Here is a 19,929-nt window from a genome sequence, read left to right as displayed (position 1 = left end):
GCAAAGAATGATTATTGTTGCCATTTGTTTTGGAGGTGGACAAGTCCACTGGACTTCCTTTACGACCAGTGTGGTACACCTCAGTACTATCTTAGATGTCTTCTAAGATAATCCCCGTCTAGGGGCCTGTCTGCTCCTCACTGTTCTCATAGGAGAGTTTACAACTAGATTTGATTTATGCTCTGGCGGCCTCGTACGGTGTTGTCCGTAGTCTTGACCCCCCCACCGGCCTCGATGAGGCTCATCATGGGTCTGGGCTACTATTCCCCCCCTTTGTGCCTCGGGACCCCCCCACCAGCGGGTGGTGTTGGTGTCCGATGCGCAAATGAAAAGATCGGACCCTATGTACGAGTTGTCAGCGGCCGCATTGTTATGAGAATGGCTGTAACCTTTCAACCAAATCTCCTGGTGATTGTGCTTCAAAACGCTCAGTGGCTGTCGAGGCATGTTAGTCCCCACCGCGTCCGCGTGTGGCAACCTCTTCAGTACCTGCAAACTGAGACGAGGATATCGGTCTGTGATATCGCAAAGTGTTTCACCAGTGGGAGTCATCGGGTCAGTTGCTGGAGTGATGCCATTAGTGTCATTGTAAGGGGTGACAGTCCCCAACAAAGCGGAAGGTGTATCATCGGAAGCAGAGTATACTCTGCGCATCAATGTTTTTCTTGCTGGGACGGCCGCAGTGCTTGCGGAAGTGTCCAAAGTGCAAGAGAAGTTCATCTCAACTATCGTATTGCACGACTGCAAGGAGGAGGGAAGTTGCTTATTCACAGAGACAGCTGGCTCGAAATCATGAAAAGAATGGTCAATCAGGTTGGCTGATGGAATGTGTCGAGATATCGTACTATCTCCGTGGATCGGATTTTGTACCAAGAGGTTTCTAAACGTCTTTTTCCCAAGGGGTGCTTTCGACAGATACCCCTCGTGAAGGACTGCGTTGCAGCTGGCGTTAGGGGAAGACAGTGTGGTCAGTGGAGAAGGCACTGTGGCCTGTGACCATACCTGGTTGGTTTTCCAATCCATCAATGGGAGTAACCGATCCATCAAGTCTGCTCCAAGTAGCAGGGTTACAGTTTTGAGGCTGGTAACATACACAGCGTGAACGAGCGATACGTCCTGGAAGTGTAGTTTCAGCATGACTCTCAATGTGAGAGGCGAGGTAGTCTGAGTGACCCCTCGAAGTTTAGTGTCGCATCGTTCCACTTTTAACCTGTTATGGCTAGGGGGCAGTATTTTCACATCCGGATAAAAAACATACCCGATTTAATCTGATTATTACTCCTGCCCAGAAACTAGAATATGCATATAATTATTAGCTTTGGATAGAAAACACTCCAAAGTTTCTAAAACTGTTTGAATGATGTCTGTGAGTATAACATAACTCATTTGGCAGGCCAAAACCTGAGAAGATTCCAAACAGGAAGCGCCCTCTCTGACCATTTCTTGGCCTTCTTGATCATCTCTAACCAAAACAGGGGATCTCTGCTGTAACGTGACATTTTCTAACGCTCCCATAGGCTCTCAGAAGGCGCCAGAACGTTGAATGATGACTTTGCAGGCCATGGCTGAAGAACAGTAGCGCATTTGGTAAGTGGTCGATCTGAGAACAATGAGACTGGGGGGCGCGTGCACGAGACGACTCCATGTTTACATTTTCTGTCTTTGAACGAAAACAACGACTCCCGGTCGGAATATTATCGATTTTTTTATGAGAAAAAACACATAAAAATTTATTTTAAACAGCGTTTGACATGCTTCGAAGTACAGTAATGGAATATTTTGAATTTATTTGTCACGAAACGCACCGGGCGCGTCACCCTTCGTTACCCTTCTGATAGTGTCTTGAACGCACAACAAAACGCCGCTATTGGGATATAACTATGGATTATTTGGAACCAAACCAACATTTGTTATTGAAGTAGAAATCCTGGGAGTGCATTCTGACGAAGAACAGCAAAGGTAATCACATTTTTCTTATAGTAAATCTGAGTTTGGTGAGTACCAAACTTGGTGGGTGTCAAAATAGCTAGCCCGTGATGGCGAGCTATCAACTCAGAATATTGCAAAATGTGCTTTCACCGAAAATATATTTTAAAATCGGACACCGCGATTGCATAAAGGAGTTCTGTATCTATAATTCTTAAAATAATTGTTATGTTTTTTGTGAACGTTTATCGTGAGTAATTTAGTAAATTCACCGGAAGTTTGCGGGGGGTATGCTAGTTCTGAACGTCACATGCTAATGTAAAAAGCTGTTTTTTGATATAAATATGAACTTCATTGAACAAAACATGCATGCATTGTATAACATAATGTCCTAGGAGTGTCATCTGATGAAGATCATCAAAGATTAGTGCTGCATTTAGCTGTGGTTTTGTTTTTTGTGACATTATATGCTAGCTTGAAAAATGGGTGTCTGATTATTTCTGTCTGGGTACTCTGCTGACATAATCTAATGTTTTGCTTTCGCTGTAAAACCTTTTTGAAATCGGACAGTGTGGTTAGATAAAGGAGAGTCTTGTCTTTAAAATGCTGTAAAATAGTCATATGTTTGAAAAATTGAAGTTTTCGGATTTTCGAGGACGCCCATCATTGGATATTGGAGCAGGTGTTCAGCTAGCGAAACGTCTAGATGTAAGAGTTAACTACAAGCTACAAACATGGCAGTAGAATCCTCCTTCGTGGCCTGACCCAACAACAGAAGGTCACAAGGTCCCGTTAGCGGGATCATTTTCGTTAGAAATCAGAGCGCCGTATTCAAAAACCACAAATCTAATAATTTATACTTCTCAAACATAGGACTATTTTACACCGTTTTATAGATACACCTCTCCTGAATCAAACCACGTTGTCCGATTTCAAAAAGGCTTTACAGCGAAAGCAAAACAATACATTATGTTAGGAGAGTACATCGAAAAAATAGCCAAAAAATAGCCACACCGCCATTTTCCGGACAACCACATGCATTACGAATATCCACGACACAGCGAAATGAGGCACTAACCTTTGACAATCTCCATCAGATGACACTCCTAGGACATCATGTTACACAATACATGCATTCTTTTGTTCGATAAAGTTCATATTTATATATAAAACCAGCATTTTACAGTGGCGCATGATGTAGAGAAAATATTTTCACAAGATTACTTCCGGTGAAGCAGCTATACAATTTAGTAAATTACCATTAGAAAACATTTCTAAAATATTATATTGTCATTCAAAGATTTATAGATTAACATCTTGTGAATGCAACCGCGTTGCCAGATTTAAAAATAACATTACTGGGAAATCACACTTCTCAATAAACGACGTGCTATACTCAGCAAAATATGCTAGGCGATACACGTTAGCGCGATGTTATAGTCATCTAAAATTATATATAGTATTTTAAATTTACCTTTGATAATCTTCATCAGAAGATTATCAACAAATGTACAACAAATGTACTTTTGTTCGAAAAAGTTAATAATTTATGTCCCAATAGCTCCTTATGTTTCGCGCGTTCTGTCCCTGGCTTTCACAAAAAGTTTTTTTTTTTTAATTTAGGTTCGTTCAAACATGTCAAACGTTGTAAAGAATAAATCTTTAGGGCCTTCTTCAATCAGAACTTCAATAATATTCCTACCGCACGATTGCGTTGTCTTACAAAACATTTCGGAATATAGAGTACACCCATGGCCAGACATGGCGTCATAGACTCAATGGACTTCCGACTATGACCAACTTTCAAAGCCTCTTGTTCGGTCAGTTTCAACCAGAGAACATTCAAACCACTTTGTAAAGACTGTTGACATCTAGTGGAAGCCATAGAAAGTGCTCAATGATTAATAAGTCCCTGTGTGTTTCAATGGCATAGCTTTCAAAGTCAGATTTCCACTTCCTGTTTGAGTTTCGCTCAGGGTTTTGACTGCCATATGAGTTCTGTTATACTTACAGACACCATTCAAACAGTTTTAGAAACTTTAGGGTGTTTTCTATCCAAAGATAATAATAATATGCATATCCTAGCTTCTGGGTTTGTGTAGGACGCCGTTTAAAAAGGGCACATATTTTCTTCGGAATTCTCAATACTGCCCCCTAGCCCGAAGTAGTTGTAAGAGGTTAAAAAGTGCATGGTGACAGTTTTGGAGGAATTGGCTACAGACCAGTCTATGGATAGAATAATTGGGTCTGTCAAACAGGTGCCCCTGTCTGCATCAACAGCCGGACGGCGTGTCCGTGCTCCGAAGGATGATGTGCATAGGATTGTTCTGGAGGGGCTCAGTCAGGCTGAACATTTTTCCCTGGATATTGATGAGAGAACTGACAACACCGATGTAGCACAGTTGTGTTTATATGTCCGTTATTTTCATGGAAATTACTTTAAAGAAGAGCTACTGGCACTGATTCCCCTGGAAGGACACACCACCGGGGACGTTCCCCTGGAAGGACACACCACCGGGGACGTTCCCCTGGAAGGACACACCACCGGGGACGTTCCCCTGGAAGGACACACCACCGGGGACGTTCCCCTGGAAGGACACACCACCGGGGACGTTCCCCTGGAAGGACACACCACCGGGGACGTTCCCCTGGAAGGACACACCACCGGGGACGTTCCCCTGGAAGGACACACCACCGGGGACGTTCCCCTGGAAGGACACACCACCGGGGACATCCTATTCACAAAGCTGGAACAATTGTTTACACCGCATGGCTTGTCATTAGAAGAGGTCAACTCTGAGTTCTCCGACTCCTGCTATGGTGGACAGAGGTTTCTGATGGACTCCTGCTATGGTGGACAGAGGTTTCTGATGGACTCCTGCTATGGTGGACAGAGGTTTCTGATGGACTCCTGCTATGGTGGACAGAGGTTTCTGATGGACTCCTGCAATGGTGGACAGAGGTTTCTGATGGACTCCTGATATGGTGGGCAAAGGTTTCTGATGGGACTCCTGCTATGGTGGACAGAGGTTTCTGATGGACTCCTGCTATGGTGGACAGAGGTTTCTGATGGACTCCTGCTATGGTGGACAGACACAGGGGCCTGGTCAGCAGGTTGAAGGAAATCACCCCACAAATGAATGGCTTGCAATGTCTCATCCATCAGAGTGTGTTTTGTACCAGACTAAACATGGTTTACATTGTCTCATCCATCAGAGTGTGTTGTGTACCAGACTAAACATGGTTTACATTGTCTCATCCATCAGAGTGTACCAGACTAAACATGGTTTACATTGTCTCATCCATCAGAGTGTGTTGTGTACCAGACTAAACATGGTTTACATTGTCTCATCCATCAGCGTGTGTTGTGTACCAGACTAAACATGGTTTACATTGTCTCATCCATCAGAGTGTACCAGACTAAACATGGTTTACATTGTCTCATCTATCAGAGTGTACCAGACTAAACATGGTTTACATTGTCTCATCCATCAGAGTGTGTTGTGTACCAGACTAAACATGGTTTACATTGTCTCATCCATCAGAGTGTGTTGTGTACCAGACTAAACATGGTTTACATTGTCTCATCCATCAGAGTGTGTTGTGTACCAGACTAAACATGGTTTACATTGTCTCATCCATCAGAGTGTACCAGACTAAACATGGTTTACATTGTCTCATCCATCAGAGTGTACCAGACTAAACATGGTTTACATTGTCTCATCCATCAGAGTGTGTTGTGTACCAGACTAAACATGGTTTACATTGTCTCATCCATCAGAGTGTACCAGACTAACATGGTTTACATTGTCTCATCCATCAGAGTGTGTTGTGTACCAGACTAAACATGGTTTACATTGTCTCATCCATCAGAGTGTGTTGTGTACCAGACTAAACATGGTTTACATTGTCTCATCCATCAGAGTGTGTTGTGTACCAGACTAAACATGGTTTACATTGTCTCATCCATCAGAGTGTGTTGTGTACCAGACTAAACATGGTTTACTTTGTCTCATCCATCAGAGTGTGTTGTGTACCAGACTAAACATGGTTTACATTGTCTCATCCATCAGAGTGTGTTGTGTACCAGACTAAACATGGTTTACATTGTCTCATCCATCAGAGTGTACCAGACTAAAAATGGTTTACATTGTCTCATCCATCAGAGTGTGTTGTGTACCAGACTAAACATGGTTTACATTGTCTCATCCATCAGAGTGTACCAGACTAAACATGGTTTACATTGTCTCATCCATCAGAGTGTGTTGTGTACCAGACTAAACATGGTTTACATTGTCTCATCCATCAGAGTGTACCAGACTAAACATGGTTTACATTGTCTCATCCATCAGAGTGTACCAGACTAAACATGGTTTACATTGTCTCATCCATCAGAGTGTGTTGTGTACCAGACTAAACATGGTTTACTTTGTCTCATCCATCAGAGTGTGTTGTGTACCAGACTAAACATGGTTTACATTGTCTCATCCATCAGTGTACCAGACTAAACATGGTTTACATTGTCTCATCCATCAGAGTGTACCAGACTAAACATGGTTTACATTGTCTCATCCATCAGAGTGTGTTGTGTACCAGACTAAACACTGAGCTAATAGATGTGATGGATAAAGTCATGCGCATAATTAACTTTGTCAGGGAGACATCAAGCAACACAACACCGTCTTTTCAGCAAGCTGGTGACAGAACCAGAGGAGTCCATCCAGGATGATCTCCTGCTTCACAACAACGTGCGCTGGCTGAGTAAAGGAAAAGCTCTAGAGCCATTCTGTGAGCTTCATGACCAGGTTGTGGATTTTGTCAGAAAAAGCCAAATGAGGGCAGCAGCTGATCACCTTTGTATTTTGGAAATTGAGGAATTCCTCTCAGATGTTGCTTTTTTGGCGACATTCTGTAATTTAAATTAAATCTGCAGTGACAAGGAAGAGGGAAACCGTGGTGGACATGGTGATACATCTGGAGGCCTTTACTAGGAAGCTTGAGTTGTTGGATTTGGACTTGTCATCTGGAAGGCTACTGCTCTTCAGCAACACTGAAGAAACGACAGGCAGAGGGACCAGACAACTTCTCCTCCAGATTTGAAGACTACAGCATGCCCAAGGATATCATTTAGTTTTAATGTGATATTCTCACAGTCCTCCCTGGTGGATAATTCTCCTCCCTTGCTAAGAAAACAGTACCCCTCGCTGGATAAGGCTGTAATTCAAAATGAGCTGATTGAAATCCATTGAGCCATCTGTTTGTTCTGTCAAAAAAGGATCAGGCTATCAGCATCAGGCTATCAGGAACAGGCTATCAGGATCAGGCTATCAGGATCAGGCTATCAGGATCAGGCTATCAGGATCAGGCTATCAGGATCAGGTTATCCCGATACAGACATTCAGATACAGACATCGCCTTTTTTCATTCAATTATTGTTTTATGTAGGATGCTGCCTTTTTGGCCATGATGCAGTTGTAAGTCGGCCTAATAAATAAATACAAATCCCTCTTCTATCAGGCCATTTTGTTTTCTTGTGAAAGATGCTGTTCAGCCACACAGCCTAGCTCAGCCAGTTAAGTTATTTATATGGGCCTTTGCCCCCACACAGCCTAGCTCAGCCAGTTAAGTTATTTATATGTGCCTTTGCCCCCACACAGCCTAGCTCGGCCAGTTATTTATATGTGCCTTCGCCCCCACACAGCCTAGCTCAGACAGTTAAGTTATTTATATGGGCCTTCGCCCCCACACAGCCTAGCTCAGCCAGTTAAGTTATTTATATGGGCCTTCGCCCCCACACAGCCTAGCTCAGCCAGTTAAGTTATTTATATGGGCCTTCGCCCCCACACAGCCTAGCTCAGCCAGTTAAGTTATTTATATGGGCCTTCGCCCCCACACAGCCTAGCTCAGACAGTTAAGTTATTTATATGGGCCTTCGCCCCCACACAGCCTAGCTCAGACAGTTAAGTTATTTATATGGGCCTTCGCCCCCACATAGCCTAGCTCAGCCAGTTAAGTTATTTATATGTGCCTTCGCCCCCACACAGCCTAGCTCAGCCAGTTAAGTTATTTATATGGGCCTTCGCCCCCACACAGCCTAGCTCAGCCAGTTAAGTTATTTATATGGGCCTTCGCCCCCACACAGCCTAGCTCAGACAGTTAAGTTATTTATATGGGCCTTCGCCCCCACACAGCCTAGCTCAGCCAGTTAAGTTATTTATATGGGCCTTCGCCCCCACACAGCCTAGCTCAGACAGTTAAGTTATTTATATGGGCCTTCGCCCCCACACAGCCTAGCTCAGCCAGTTAAGTTATTTATATGGGCCTTCGCCCCCACACAGCCTAGCTCAGACAGTTAAGTTATTTATATGGGCCTTCGCCCCCACACAGCCTAGCTCAGACAGTTAAGTTATTTATATGGGCCTTCGCCCCCACACAGCCTAGCTCAGACAGTTAAGTTATTTATATGGGCCTTCGCCCCCACACAGCCTAGCTCAGCCAGTTAAGTTATTTATATGGGCCTTCGCCCCCACACAGCCTAGCTCAGCCAGTTAAGTTATTTATATGTGCCTTCGCCCCCACACAGCCTAGCTCAGACAGTTAAGTTATTTATATGGGCCTTCGCCCCCACACAGCCTAGCTCAAACAGTTAAGTTATTTTATATAGGCCTTCGCCCCCACACAGCCTAGCTCAGACAGTTAAAATAGACTCCAATTAAGCCCTCTTGTTGTTTTTAAAGTCAAATTAAAATGAAGATTATTGTTGAAATTAATTACTCGACTGGTGTAGGTTCTCTCCATCTGTTGTTGTGCAACACTTGCATCACAAGTTAGCTATATTTTCAGCACCAGGTGCTGTTCACCTCCTATTGATTGTGCTGCTATATTTTCAGCACCAGGTGCTGTTCACCTCCTATTGATTGAGCTGCAGTTGCCGCTTTAGGTTTCAGCACCATAAAATGGTCCTCTACCTGCTTTATTAGTCTCCTACATTCTCTCCTCTTGAATGAAGTTAAAATGTAACTTGTGCATTATTTAGGGAGGTAACATTGTAGATACACTACACCACCATTATTTAGGGAGGTCACATTGTAGATACTCTACACCACCATTATTTAGGGAGGTCACATTGTAGATACACTACACCACCATTATTTAGGGAGGTCACATTGTAGATACACTACACCACCATTATTTAGGGAGGTCACATTGTAGATACTCTACACCACCATTATTTAGGGAGGTCACATTGTAGATACACTACACCACCATTATTTAGGGAGGTCACATTGTAGATACACTACACCACCATTATTTAGGGAGGTCACATTGTAGATACTCTACACCACCATTATTTAGGGAGGTCACATTGTAGATACTCTACACCACCATTATTTAGGGAGGTCACATTGTAAATACTCTACACCACCATTATTTAGGGAGGTCACATTGTAGATACTCTACACCACCATTATTTAGGGAGGTCACATTGTAGATTCTCTACACCACCATCTAGAATACAGTAGGACCTCTTTCCATTTGTCCTTTTGAAACACACAGAAAACTATAGTATTTAGCCTAAAGCAGCATATGATTTTACAGTAGACTATAGATGTAGGCTACTGTATAGTCACATGGCTCAGTGTTAAAATGTTAGAGCAGCACATTGATCTGAACAAATCCTCTTAGTGAATGTCCCTTAATGAGAAAGAATTATCAGAATGAATGAGAATACTGCATTTTGAAATACTATTGAGTCTGTAGACAAATTGAAATAGTGATTCGGACGTCAGTGGATCTGCGTGAGGGATGCATCAGATGAATTAAGGCATTTTGGAGGGGTTGAATGTTGCACCATTGATAAAGCAGATCAACTGACCTAGGGTTAGAGTTAGGAAGAAAACTACAAAAAGACGCCATATTTGTAGTTCACAACTCTTAAGCCTGACTAACCGATGTCTTTATATAGCCTTGCTACTCTTATTTTCAAATGTATTTTTACTGTTGTTTTATTTCTTTACTTACACACACACACACACACACACACACACACACACACACACACACACACACACACACACACACACACACACACATACCTTTTTTTCGCACTATTGGTTAGAGCCTGTAAGTAAGCATTTCACTCTAAGGTCTGTTGCATTCGGCGCACGTGACAAATAAACTTTGATTTGATTTGAGACCTATTTATTAAAATAAAGTCCACCACTGTAAGAGTCCTCAGTTGTAGTGAGAACATTGTGTCATATGTTTAAGGGGTGTTTCATGACTGTGATTCCAAAATGTTCCAGTGCTGAGGAACTGTGTGTCATTTTTTTCCCAGTACGGGAAAATAAAAATGTATGAAATGTATGCATTCACTACTGTAAGTCGCTCTGGATAAGAGCGTCTGCTAAATGACTAAAATGTAAATGTAAAACTGTAATGGTTTGAATACACCTGGGCTTTCTGTGAAGAACTACAACTCCCTGTTTCACGTTGCATCGCGTCCAGCGACGGCAACCGGAAATGGCGCCGGAATTGTAGTTCTAACCCCTTTGTGGTTTAGTGGAAAGAGGAGGAAGGGAAGCGCTACTAAGGTACACAATAGTAAATGTTGGTAGACAGAAGGTGCTCTTTGGTAAAAGGGGTGAGTAGGTCATCAAAAAGAAAGGAGGACCAAGACACTCTTCATATAATTGATTAAAATGCCTTTATTAGTATGGCATGTTCAATAGAAACAATGTTTTTGTTTAGAATAATTATTTATTAAATGTGCTACTTTGACCCCACCATGGCCTCCAGTCTCCCCTCTCCTGCAAAGTGAATTTATCTGAAATGACAAGGCTTGATCTCTGAATGTGTTTCTCTGTAGGCTACATACTGAAACCTTAAAGCTACAATCCTTAGTTCCTAAACCCATTATTGGACCATTAAATGTTGCAGGAGGGTCACGACTTCCGCCGAAGTTCGGGCAGCGTTCGACGTCACCGATCCACTTTTCATTTTCCATTTGCTTTGTCTTTTTCTTACACACCTGGTTTCAATTCCCCAATCAAATCAAATCAAATCAAATGTATTTATAAAGCCCTTCGTACATCAGCTGATATCTCAAAGTGCTGTACAGAAACCCAGCCTAAAACCCCAAACAGCAAGCAATGCAGGTGTAGAAGCACGGTGGCTAGGAAAAACTCCCTAGAAAGGCCAGAACCTAGGAAGAAACCTGGAGAGGAACCAGGCTATGAGGGGTGGCTAGGAAAAACTCCTTAGAAAGGCCAGAACCTAGGAAGAAACCTAGAGAGGAACCAGGCTATGAGGGGTGGCTAGGAAAAACTCCCTAGAAAGGCCAGAACCTAGGAAGAAACCTAGAGAGGAACCAGGCTATGAGGGGTGGCTAGGAAAAACTCCCTAGAAAGGCCAAAACCTAGGAAGAAACCTAGAGAGGAACCAGGCTATGAGGGGTGGTCAGTCCTCTGCTGGCTGTGCCGGGTGGAGATTATAACAGAACATGGCAAAGATGTTCAAATGTTCATAGATGACCAGCAGGGTCAGATAATAATAATCACAGTGGTTGTCGAGGGTGCAGCAACAGGTCAGCACCTCAGGAGTAAATGTCAGTTGGCTTTTCATAGCAGATCATTGAGAGTATCTCTAGTATCTCAATGACTTGTTCATTATTTAACCCTCTGTTCCCCCATGTTGGTTTGTGAGTGATTGTTTGTTTGTAATACGGTCCGTTATTGTGGGCTCGTTTATTGCATTGTGTTTGTGATGATTTTGAGTAAATTACGTTTTATTACTCACATCTGCTGTCCTGCGCCTGACTCCTCTACACCAGCTACACACAGGCCATATTACAAGGAGCCAGGCGGCATCAGCTGCAGAAGTTATTAATTTATTTAAAGATGACAATGGTGATCTAGATATTCACATGACAATATTTACACAATAATCTACATTGATAATGGTGATCTAGATATTCACATGACAATATTTACACAATAATCTACATTGAGTTGCCTAGTTAAATAAAGGTTAAATAAAATATATTTACAAACTCCACAACTAACAGGTCAATAAAAAGACAATACTTTAGAGGAAGCAAACCTGTCTATTCCATTAGACTCTTGGGGTATATCAGGCTCAAGTCAGGTTCTCCTCACCATGACACCAATAGTAAATGACCTGCAACAATGGCCTGTATCACATCTAACAATTAAACAGAAATGTGCTTCTTTCAACCCCAAAAGAGCAATAAAACATACCATTATAAACAAAGGTTCAGGAATACAATGACATCAATTAAAAAGCAATGGACATGTTAAAAACAACACACCATCAGCCTCATTCATCTATTCCTCCATCAATATCACCATCGTTGTTGTAGTCATCACCCTCAGCCTCATTAATCTATTCCTCCATCAATATCACCATCGTTGTTGTAGTCATCACCCTCAGCCTCATTCATCTATTCCTCCATCAATATCACCATCGTTGTTGTAGTCATCACCCTCAGCCTCATTCATCTGTTCCTCCATCAATATCACCATCGTTGTTGTAGTCATCACCCTCAGCCTCATTCATCTGTTCCTCCATCAATATCACTTTCTACTTTTAAACTCGGACAAAACAGAGATGCTTGTTCTAGGTCCCAAGAAACAAAGAGATCTTCTGTTGAATCTGACAATTAATCTGGATGGTTGTACAGTCGTCTCAAATAAAACTGTGAAGGACCTCGGCGTTACTCTGGACCCTGATCTCTCTTTTGAAGAACATATCAAGACTGTTTCAAGGACAGCTTTTTTCCATCTACGTAACATTGCAAAAATCAGACATTTTCTGTCCAAAAATGACGCAGAAAAATTAATCCATGCTTTTGTTACTTCTAGGCTGGACTACTGCAATGCTCTACTTTCCGGCTACCCGGATAAAGCACTAAATAAACTTCAGTTAGTGCTAAATACGGCTGCTAGAATCCTGACTAGAACCAAAAAGTTTGATCATATTACTCCAGTGCTAGCCTCCCTACACTGGCTTCCTGTTAAGGCAAGGGCTGATTTCAAGGTTTTACTGCTAACCTACAAAGCATTACATGGGCTTGCTCCTACCTATCTTTCCGATTTGGTCCTGCCGTACATACCTACACGTACGCTACGGTCACAAGACGCAGGCCTCCTAATTGTCCCTAGAATTTCGAAGCAAACGGCTGGAGGTAGGGCTTTCTCCTATAGAGCTCCATTTTTATGGAATGGTCTGCCTACCCATGTGAGAGACGCAGACTCAGTCTCAACCTTTAAGTCTTTACTGAAGACTTATCTCTTCAGTAGGTCCTATGATTAAGTATAGTCTGGCCCAGGAGTGTGAAGGTGAACGGAAAGGCTGGAGCAACGAACCGCCCTTGCTGTCTCTGCCTTGCCGGTTCCTCTCTTTCCACTGGGATTCTCTGCCTCTAACCCTTTTACAGGGGCTGAGTCACTGGCCTACTGGCCTAAAATTCCTAAAACATAACAACAGTGACAGATGTGACAACATTTCTAATCAATACTGAAATTCTATGCTTAGATTATTGATACAATGGTTTACCTGGAAGAGACTGTGCAATTTCTTCCATTTCCCTTTTTGCCTCTGTTGCGACTTCTGTTGCTGGGGAAACCCTCTATGGCAGAGAGTCCACTACATCAAAACAACAGGAAATGTTAGGAACATCACTAGAGTCAACCAGCATCAAGTAAATGAATAACAATTCCAAGTGTACTAACGTAGCCTCTGGCGTTTTCCCATGGTGGAGAAGTGCATCAGTCAGGAGGTCAATAAGATGGGACGGCCTCATTTCTTTGGTGACCTTCCCAAAGCGCCTCAGATACGACCACAGCCTCTCCATCTGCTCCCCATCTGCCAGTCCAGCACCTTCTACATATCGGGTGTTGAATTTCATCTAGAAATATAAAATCATGTCGTACCATGGTAAAAGGGTTATTTGGTTAAAACCTTATAAAATATGAATAAATACCTACTGATAATATTAATGATCCTGTTCAAGTACCTGACATGGCAAGTCATGTCCATCAGCATGGAAACCTGGAACAACCAATCTGGTCCCATGATTCAATTCAGGAAAGTTTCTCTAAAACGTTATGGACAAAATGTTCATGTTAAAACTATTGTTGGAGAAACTGCTTTTCAAATGTTAAAGTCAATGAGATCTTGAATTAAAAAGGTTAATTCCTTGCACATGTAGCTGCATCTGACATCAATGTCCTCCATGAAGATGAGGTTGATGTTCTGGCCTCTCATCCCCTCCTTCATCTCTCAGCAGGTTCACTGCATCTGGCATCAATGTCCTCCATGAAGATGAGACTGATGTTCTGGCCTCTCATCCCCTCCTTCATCTCTCAGCAGGTTCACTGCATCTGGCATCAATGTCCTCCATGAAGATGAGACTGATGTTCTGGCCTCTCATCCCCTCCTTCATCTCTCAGCAGGTTCACTGCATCTGGCATCAATGTCCTCCATGAAGATGAGGTTGATGTTCTGGCCTCTCATCCCCTCCTTCATCTCTCAGCAGGTTCACTGCATCTGGCATCAATGTCCTCCATGAAGATGAGGTTGATGTTCTGGCCTCTCATCCCCTCCTTCATCTCTCAGCAGGTTCACTGCATCTGGCATCAATGTCCTCCATGAAGATGAGGTTGATGTTCTGGCCTCTCATCCCCTCCTTCATCTCTCAGCAGGTTCACTGCATCTGGCATCAATGTCCTCCATGAAGATGAGGTTGATGTTCTGGCCTCTCATCCTCTCCTTCATCTCTCAGCAGGTTCACTGCATTTGACAAACTACAGAAGAAGTACATCATTATCTGCACTAAATAACTAAATACAATTTACTAAATTAACTAAATTAATCAACACTGAAATAAAATACTGAAAAAGAAACTGAAAAAACTCCCTATTACTGCATCCCACCTTTCACCCTTTTTCATGTTCAGGAAGTGAAGCGGGTGGTCATGCTGGCAGGAAACCCCAACACGCCTGTCTTCTACAATTTCCTTGTTTGGGGTTTGGACCTGATGGCATTGTCTGCTTGAAATCCATGGCAACCCTAAAATATCTATAATAATATAAAGCACAATACAAGTATTATGTACTGAAATGCTTCCTTGCAGGTTAACCTCTTGACAATGCAACAACAATAGAACAAGTCAGTAGCTAAGTTAATAAAAAGAGTACTACAATAGTAATAAACCCTTCATTCATCAGTATCCTGAACATAGCTGGGTGTTTCTGGGATAGAGGGTTGATATTAAAGTCAGTACTACAATAGTAATAAACCCTTCATTCATCAGTATCCTGAACATAGCTGGCTGTTTCTGGGGTAGAGGGTTGATATAAAAGTCTATATATTCAGCAATAAAAGTCTATATATTCAGCAATACAGTAAGATTCTGAGACACAATCACTTCCTATTGGTCAGCTGCAGGGAACCGCCCACGTCTCTGAGACACAATCACTTCCTATTGGTCAGCCGCAGGGAACCGCCCAGGTCTCTGAGACACAATCACTTCCTATTGGTCAGCCGCAGAGAACCGCCCACGTCTCTGAGACACAATCATTTACTATTGGTCAGCTGCAGGGAACCGCCCACGTCTCTGAGACACAATCACTTCCTATTGGTCAGCTGCAGGGAACCGCCCACGTCTCTGAGACACAATCACTTCCTATTGGTCAGCCGCAGGGAACCGCCCACGTCTCAGGAGATATGTATTTTAGGCAGTAAGTACAACTGCCTAGGCCTTAGTGAATCTGGCCCAAAAAGACAGACCATCTGTTTATCTGTAATGTACTTATCCTCATACAGTTTATCTCCTGGATTAATCTTTGTGTTTTCCGGTTGTGTTGAGTGGGACAATGGAACATAGTGTTTAACATGATCTTATTGTCTATTGGCTTCAAGAAGATATTCACTTTATCCATTACAACAATCTGAGCCCCCTTATCTACTGGTTTAATCACTATATTTCTAGAGCTTGGTTTTTAACCATTTGTAAGGTTAAGCTGATAAAAAAGGTCTGGTTCTGAATTGTGAAAAGGAAGCCACATCCCTACGTATCAGAGTCTGTATAGTTTCTGACTCCAACTGAGGTTCCCAATGTGAGGGGTTTGGAAATAGTATCTGAGGAAAATCTGTTTCATTTTCACAATGATCTGATAACTTCAATCTTCTATGATAGACGTGTAGATCCCCTCCGGAGCTCCTCCCAGTCCACCTGTTTAGGAGTTGGTATTAAAGTCAGTCCATCTGTTTAGGAGTTGGTATGAAAGTCAGTCCACCTGTTTAGGAGTTAGTATGAAAGTCAGTCCACCTGTTTAGGAGTTGGTATGAAAGTCAGTCCACCTGTTTAGGAGTTGGTATGAAAGTCAGTCCACCTGTTTAGGAGTTGGTATGAAAGTCAGTCCACCTGTTTAGGAGTTGGTATGAAAGTCAGTCCACCTGTTTAGGAGTTGGTATGAAAGTCAGTCCACCTGTTTAGGAGTTGGTATGAAAGTCAGTCCACCTGTTTAGGAGTTGGTATGAAAGGCAGTCCACCTGTAGAACAACCATGAATACACATTAGGAGGAAAGGTGGTTGTCTGGAAAGAGTGGGAGAGGTTTTGTTTTAGCCTCAACACTAATACATTTCACTTCTGCTTTTAGTGTCAACTTGAATTAGAGTGTGGCTGTGGAAGACTGGTCCCTTGATGATGTCTGCAAGTGGCTGAGTACCAATGATCTCCATGATTCCATCCCATCATTCCAAGGTTCACAATCTGTCTGCAGAATGCCAACTCTATTCAACTGTCCACTTTGCAACGAGCCTCCTTCCTCTGTGTCCAGACTACTCACACATAGTGTCCTCTATCAGCAGCATGAACCACATGTTGTAATTACCTGTGGAGTTAATGGGTGTGGGGAAAACAAATAGATGTTTCAGCATCTATCGGTCACACATCTACCAAAACCACACAGAGATTTTAAGAGCCAACTTAGATGAGAATTGCCCTCATGATGAATTTGAGACTGGGACTGATCCCATTGAAGATGACATGAGATGTCAGAGGCTGAATATGTTCAAACCACAGAGATCAACACTGAGCAGCTAATTGAAGGTCTCTAAAACAATATCTGTCTTTTTATTTAGTAAATCAGGAAAGAACGCTGCATCCCAGCTACGGTACAGAATAGCATTGTTGAGGACCTCAGAATCAAATCAAATCAAATCAAATGTATTTATATAGCCCTTCGTACATCAGCTGATATCTCAAAGTGCTGTACAGAAACCCAGCCTAAAACCCCAAACAGCAAGCAAAGCATGTGAAAGAAGCACGGTGGCTAGGAAAAACTCCCTAGGAAAAACTCCCTAGAAAGGCCAAAAACCTAGGAAGAAACCTAGAGAGGAACCAGGCTATGAGGGGTGGCCAGTCCTCTTCTGGCTGTGCAGGGTGGATATTATAACAGAACATGGTCAAGATGTTAAAATGTTCATAAATGACCAGCATGGTCAAATAATAATAATCATAGTAGTTGTCGAGGGTGCAACAAGCACGTCCGGTGAACAGGTCAGGGCTCCATAGCCGCAGGCAGAACAGTTGAAACTGGAGCAGCAGCACGGCCAGGTGGACTGGGGACAGCAAGGAGTCATCATACCAGGTAGTCCTGAGGCATGGTCCTAGGGCTCAGGTCCTCCGAGAGAAAGAGAGAAAGAGAGAATTAGAGAGAGCATATTTAAATTCACACAGGACACCGGATAAGACAAGAGAAATACTCCAGATGTAACAGACTGACCCTAGCCCCCCGACACATAAACTACTGCAGCATAAATACTGGAGGCTGAGACAGGAGGGATCAGAAGACACTGTGGCCCCATCCGATGATACCCCCGGACAGGGCCAAACAGGCAGGATATAACCCCACCCACTTTGCCAAAGCACAGCCCCCACACCACTAGAGGGATGTCTCCAACCACCAACTTACCGTCCTAAGACAAGGCCGAGTATAGCCCACAACGATCTCCGCCATGGCACAACCCAAGGGGGGGCGCCAACCCAGACAGGAAGACCACGTCAGTGACTCAACCCACTCAAGTGACGCACCCCTCCCATGGACGGCATGGAAGAACACCAGTAAGCCAGTGACTCAGCCCCTGTAAAAGGGTTAGAGGCAGAGAATCCCAGTGGAAAGAGGGGAACCGGCAAGGCAGAGACAGCAAGGGCGGTTCGTTGCTCCAGCCTTTCCGTTCACCTTCACACTCCTGGGACAGACTATACTTAATCATAGGACCTACTGAAGAGATAAGTCTTCAGTAAAGACTTAAATCGGGTATGTTTTTTATCCAGCCGTGTCAATACTGCCCCCGACTTAGGCCGATAGTTTTTTATAATTTCTGGGTCAAGATTCGGCTTTTTTTTTTTGGTACACATCCGGTGGATAGAGAGACGTTTATTATGTTGAACATAGGAGGGCCAAGCACAGGAAGCAGCTCTTTCAGTAGTTTAGTTGGAATAGGTTCCAGTATGCAGCTTGAGGGTTTGGAGGCCATGATTATTTTCATCATTGTGTCAAGAGATATAGTACTAAAACACTTTAGTATCTCCCTTGATCCTAGGTCCTGGCAGAGTTGTGTAGACTCAGGACAATGGAGCTTTGGAGGAATACCCAGATTTAAAGAGGAGTCTGTAATTTGCTTTCTAATGATCATGATCTTTTCCTCAAAGAAGTTCATAAATGTATTACTGCTGAAGTGAAAGCCATCCTCCATTTGCAAAGGCTGCTTTTTAGTTAGCTTTGCGACAGTATCAAAAAGACATTTCGGATTGTTCTTATTTTCCTCAATTAAGTTGGAAAAATAGGATGATCGAGCAGCAGTGAGGGCTCTTCGATACTGCATGGTACTGTCTTTCCAAGCTAGTCGGAAGACTTCCAGTTTGGTGTGGCGCCATTTCCGTTCCAATTTTCTGGAAGCTTGCTTCAGAGCTCGTGTATTTTCTGTATACCAGGGAGCTAGTTTCTTATGACAGATGTTTTTAGTTTTTAGGGGTGCAACTGCATCTAGGGTATTGCGCAAGGTTAAATTGAGTTCCTCGGTTAGGTGGTTAACTGATTTTTGTCCTCTGACGTCCTTGGGTAGGCAGAGGCAGTCTGGAAGGGCATCAAGGAATATTTGGGTTGTCTGAGAATTTATAGCACGACTTTTAATGCTCCTTGGTTGGGGTCTGAGCAGATTATTTGTTGCGATTGCAAACGTAATAAAATGGTGGTCCGATAGTCCAGGATTATGAGGAAAAGCATTAAGATCCACAACATTTATTCCATGGGACAAAACTAGGTCCAGAGTATGACTGTGGCAGTGAGTAGGTCCAGAGACATGTTGGACAAAACCCACTGAGTCGATGATGGCTCCGAAAGCCTTTTGGAGTGGGTCTGTGGACTTTTCCATGTGAATGTTAAAGTCACCAAAAATTAGAATATTATCTGCTATGACTACAAGATCCGTTAGGAATTCAGGGAACTCAGTGAGGAACACTGCATATGGCCCAGGAGGCCTGTAAACAGTAGCTATAAAAAGTGAGTGTGTAGGCTGCATAGATTTCATGACTAGAAGCTCAAAAGACGAAAACGTCATTGTTTTTTTTTTGTAAATTGAAATTTGATATCGTAAATGTTAGCAACACCTCCGCCTTTGCCGGATGCACGGGGGGTATGGTCACTAGTGTAACCAGGAGGTGAGGCCTCATTTAACACAGTAAATTCATCAGGCTTAAGCCATGTTTCAGTCAGGCCAATCACATCAAGATTATTATCAGTGATTAGTTCATTGACGATAACTGCCTTGGAAGTGAGGGATCTAACATTAAGTAACCCAATTTTGAGATGTGAGGTATCACAATCTCTTTCAATAATGGCAGGAATGGAGGAGGTCTTTATACTAGTGAGATTGCTAAAGCGAACACCGCCATTTTTAATTTTGCCCAACCT

Source organism: Salmo salar, unplaced genomic scaffold (assembly GCF_965601325.2).
Source record: "Salmo salar unplaced genomic scaffold, fSalSal1 ptg000322l, whole genome shotgun sequence".
In the NCBI taxonomy this organism is placed as follows: domain Eukaryota; kingdom Metazoa; phylum Chordata; class Actinopteri; order Salmoniformes; family Salmonidae; genus Salmo; species Salmo salar.
This window is presented reverse-complemented; position numbering follows the sequence as displayed.